The sequence below is a fragment of the Musa acuminata genome, chromosome BXJ1-8 (genome assembly GCF_036884655.1).
Source record: "Musa acuminata AAA Group cultivar baxijiao chromosome BXJ1-8, Cavendish_Baxijiao_AAA, whole genome shotgun sequence".
In the NCBI taxonomy this organism is placed as follows: Eukaryota; Viridiplantae; Streptophyta; class Magnoliopsida; order Zingiberales; family Musaceae; genus Musa; species Musa acuminata.
This window is the reverse complement of record NC_088334.1, coordinates 23,469,528-23,474,927: the sequence shown is the minus strand read 5'-3', so window position 1 is coordinate 23,474,927 and position 5,400 is coordinate 23,469,528.

Here is a 5,400-nt window from a genome sequence, read left to right as displayed (position 1 = left end):
CAACCAGGTGATGGCACCGCTTGGGCTCAGTCTCCGAGCGAGACTGGGCGGTGCAAGCACCCCTGACAAGAGGTGGCACCGCTTGAGCTTGGTCTTCGAACTATGGCAGGAGGTGCAACTGCCTCAGTTAGGCGGTGGCACCGCTTGAGCTCGGTCTTCGAGCTCTAGCAGGAGGTGCAACCGCCCCTGACAGGAGGTGGCACTGCCCAGAGGCTCAGTCTTCGAACTCTACCAGGCGGTGCAACCGCCTCAGTCAGGAGGTGCAACCGCCAAATCCCGGAATTCCGAGAATTGACAGTTTTAAGCTCGAAATTCAAACTGGGTTGGGGCCTATAAATACCCCACCCTTTCAGCACTGAAAGATCACCAAAAACACACTGAAATCCTGATCTTATTCTGTGATTTTTAGAGCTCAAAATTGTTGTAAAGGCCAAAAGTTCTTCTCCCTCTTTTCTTCCAAGTTCTGATCTTTAAAGAGAGGAGAGAAAATTCTGTAAGGGTTGTCTCCTAAGCCCGTTAAAAGGAGTGAAACTGTAAAAGGGTGGTTGGCCTTCGCCTATTAAAGGAAGGCCTCTAGTAGATGTCGGTGACCTCATCGGTGGAGGAAGCCAAAAGTGGATGTAGGTCAAGATTGACCGAACCACTCTAAATCTCAATTTGCATTTACTTTGAGCATCTTATCCTTACTGCAAACCTCCTCAATAGCTTACTGCCTTCTGCACATTTATGATCGTGTTTTAAAGTTCAGTATTTTCCGAATTGACGTTTAGACATAAATCAGTTTTATCGTACGAACATCATATTTTAGTTTGCGCTTACATTTTAACTTTCATCATAACTGCAAACTGCCTTCATAGATTTCCTTTAACTATATCTTGCTTGATTACAAGTTAAAGAGATTTACGAATCGGCTTTTCTACCGAAATCGCTTTTATCGTACGAACACCTTTTTAATCGTCGAAAGTTTTCCGCTGCACTAATTCACCCCCCCCCCCCTCTTGGTGCTCTTGATCCTAACAATTGGTATCAGAGCGGGGTTAACTCTCAAACGGATTAAAACCCAAGAGAGATGGCATATGCCGGAAACCAAGAGGGCCATTCTATTACACGTCCACCCATGTTCAATGGGACGGACTACACCTATTGGAAGACCCGAATGAGGATCTTTCTTATTTCTATGGATTTTGAACTTTGGAATCATGTCAAAAATGGATTTTCGAAGTCTTCTCTTCCGATGATCGATTGGAATAAATTGGAGAAGAAGGCTTTCGCTCTTAATGCAAAGGCTATGAATGCCTTATTTTGTGCGCTTGATAAAAACGAGTTCAACCATATTTCAGTTTGTGAAACCGCATTTGATATTTGGCACACACTCGAAGTGACTCACGAAGGTACAAGTAGAGTGAAAGAGTCAAAAATCAATCTTTTGATACATTCTTTCGAACTTTTCCAGATGAAACCAAGTGAGACTATTGGCGACATGTTTACCCGTTTCACGGATATCATCAACGGTCTAAAAGGACTCAGAAAAAGTTTTTCGGATTTTGAGCTCGTATATAAGATTCTAAGATCCCTTCCTAAGAGTTGGGATCCTAAAGTCACTGCTATTCAAGAGGTGAAAGATCTAAACAACTTCCCTCTTGGAGAACTAATCGGGTCATTAATGACCTACGAGATGACTTGCAAAGCTCATGAAGAGCAAGAAGACATCCTTCCAAAGAATAGGAAGGATATGGCACTTAGAACTTCAGAAGACCACTTGAGAGAAAACTCAAGTGATGAGGACTGTGACGATGACTTGGCACTTCTAACAAGAAAATTTAAAAAAATTATTAAAAGAAACAAGTTTAAGAATGAAACAAAAAATAAATTTGAACCCAAGAAGGACCAAGTTATTTGCTATGAGTGCAAAAAGCCGGGACACTACAAGAGTGATTGTCCCCAAGTCAAAAATAGAACATCAAAGAAGAAGGCGCTCAAAGCAACGTGGGATGACTCGAGCGCGTCTGAAGAAGAGGAGTCTAACACCGAGCAAGTTGCTCACTACGCCTTAATAGCCATCGGGGAGGAGGTAACAAATTTAATAGATGCAGATTTATCATTTGACAAATTATTAAATGCCTTCCATGACTTATTTGATGAATGCAAGATTATTAGTAGAAAATATAAATTGCTAAAAAAGGAGCATGATAGTCTTACTTGTAATTTTGATAAGTTAAAAACTGAATATCATGATAGTTTAGGTTCATGCATAAAATGTCATGATCTAGAAACTCTCCAAAAGGAAAACTTGCTACTTAAAGACACATTGAAGAAATTCGAGGTTGGTAGCAAGTCTTTGAACATGATCCTTGCAAACAAGGGTCATGTTCCCAAAAGAAGTGGAATCGGATTTGTGAGAAGTCCTCACCAAAATCCAACCATCTTCATAAAAGGCCCCATCTTACATGTTCGACACCAAAGCAAATGCAACTTTTGTTGCAAACTTGGACATAAAATGCATTATTGTCCATTCAAGAAAATTAGTCTGAACTAATTAATTTGGGTTCCTAAAGAAACCATGATAAAGTCTATGCAACATGATAAACAATGTAGATCTATTTTTGAGGCACCCAAAAGCAAATGGGTACCTAAAGATCATCCTTTCTTGTAGAAACCTATACCATCGCAAGCTAGGAGCAAGAGATGGTACCTTGATAGTGGATGCTCAAGGCATATGACCGGAGATCCATCTCAATTCTCTAAGCTCACTAGCATAGACGAAGGCTATTTCACCTTCGGAGACAACAACAAGGGTAAAATCATTGGCAAAGGAACCATAGGTAACAAATCCAACTTCTTTATTGAAGATATTTTGTTAGTTGATGGTTTAAATCATAACCTTTTGAGCATTAGTCAATTATGTGATAAAGGATATATTATCATATTCGAATCTAATGCTTGCATCATTGAAAAACCACACAAAAACATGTCTATGATTGCATTAAAACAAAATAATGTATACACTATTGACATCAATGATTTGTGTAATGAAATGTGTTTTTCGGTTTTGAATGAGGATGCTTGGCTATGGCATAGAAGATTAGGTCATGCTAGCATGAAACTAATCACTCAAATATCATCTAAAGAACTTGTAAGAAGAATTCCTCATATCAAGTTCATCAAAGATAATGTATGTGATGCTTGCCAATTAGGTAAACAAATTAAGGGTAGTTTCAAATCTACGAATCAAATAAGCACCTCTAGGCCCTTACAATTGATTCATATGGACTTGTTCGGACCAATCTCTACATCAAGCCTAGGAGGTAGCAAATACGCCTTCGTCATTGTGGATGACTATAGCAGATACACATGGACTTACTTCTTAAGACAGAAAAATGAATGCTTTAGATATTTTACCAAGTTTTGTAAACTTGTTCAAAATGAGAAGGGTTCTATGATTTCGTCAATTAGAAGTGATCACGATGGTGAATTTCAAAACCATGATTTTCAAGAATTTTGTGAACTCAATGGATACAACCATAATTTCTCTACTCCTAGAAATCCTCAACAAAATGGAGTAGTAGAAAGAAAAAATCAAAATTTACAAGAAATTGCAAGAACCATGTTGAATGAACATAGCCTACCCAAATATTTTTGGGCCGAAGTCGTAAACACTGCATGCTATATTTTGAATAGAGTTCTAGTAAGACCCTTACTCACCAAAACTCCCTATGAGTTATGGAACAACAAAAAACCCAATGTTTCATATTTTAAAGTCTTTGGGTGTAAGTGTTTTATCTTGAATGAAAAAGATAACTTAGGAAAATTTGATGCTAAATCCGATGAAGGAATCTTTCTTGGTTATTCTTCGGTTTCTAAAGCTTTTCGTATCTTCAATAAAAGAACTTTAATTATTGAAGAATCCATTCATGTTGTTTTCAATGAGATTTCCGAAATTAGGAAAAACGATTTTGATGATGATGTTAATTTTGATTCCTTGAATTTAAATGAAACCCCGTCTCCAACTAGCAACTTGGATGCATCCACTTCCAAAACATCCTTACCCAAGGATTGGAAGTATGTAGATGCTCATCCTAAGGAGCTAATCTTAGGAGACACATCAAAGGGGGTTCAAACACGTTCTTCTCTTAAAAATTTTGGTGCCAACGCTGCTTTTCTCGCCCAAATTGAACCCAAATGTGTTGACGAAGCCATGAAAGATGATTCATGGATTATCGCAATGCAAGATGAATTAAATCAATCTGAGAGAAATGAGGTGTGGAAGCTTGTTCCTAGGCCAACTGACCATTTAGTTATTGGTACTAAATGAGTTTTTAGAAACAAGCAAGATGAATATGGTATCGTTGTTAGAAATAAGGCTAGATTAGTGGCCAAAGGTTTCAATCAAGAAGAAGGTATCGATTACGAAGAAACCTTCGCTCCTGTGGCTCGATTAGAAGCCATAAGGATGCTCCTTGCCTACGCTAGTAGTAATAATTTTAAGTTGTTTCAAATGGATGTTAAAAGCGCTTTTCTTAATGGCTTTATTTCCGAAGAAGTCTATATTAAACAACCTCCTGGATTTGAAAATAATAGCCTCCCTAATCATGTGTTTAGATTAACTAAAGCTCTCTATGGTTTAAAACAAGCTCCGAGGGCTTGGTATGAGAGACTTAGTTCTTTTCTTATTGAAAATAATTTCACAAAAGGCAAGGTTGATACTACATTGTTCATCAAGAATTTTGAAAATAATTTTCTCATTGTTCAAATTTATGTTGATGATATTATCTTTGGTTCTACGAATGAATCTCTTTGTGAATCTTTTGCTGAAACTATGAGTCTTGAATTCGAAATGAGTTTAATGGGAGAATTAACATTCTTCTTAGGCTTACAAATCAAACAACTAAGCAATGACATCTTTATTAGTCAAACTAAATATGCTATGAATTTGCTAAAAATGTTTAATATGAATAGCTCAAAAGCTATTAACACTCCTATGAGCACCTCCACTAAGTTAGAAATTGATGAAAGTGGAGAAAGCTTCGATCAAAAAACTTATAGGGGCATGATAGGAAGTTTACTTTACCTCACTACAACTAGACCAGATATCATGTTCAGTGTAGGACTTTGTGCTAGATTTCAATCAAACCCTAAGATATCTCATCTCAAAGCAGTTAAAAGAATACTTAGATATCTTAATGGTACCACAAATCTAGGATTATGGTACCCAAAATCAGAGAATCTTGAGTTAATTGCTTATGTTGATGCGGACTTTGCTGGCTGTAGACTAGATAGAAAAAGCACGTCAGGAACATGTCAATTTTTAGGACATGCTCTTGTTTCCTGGTCATCTAAGAAACAAAACTCAGTTGCACTATCAACAATCGAAGCTGAATATATTGCATTAAGTGCATGCTG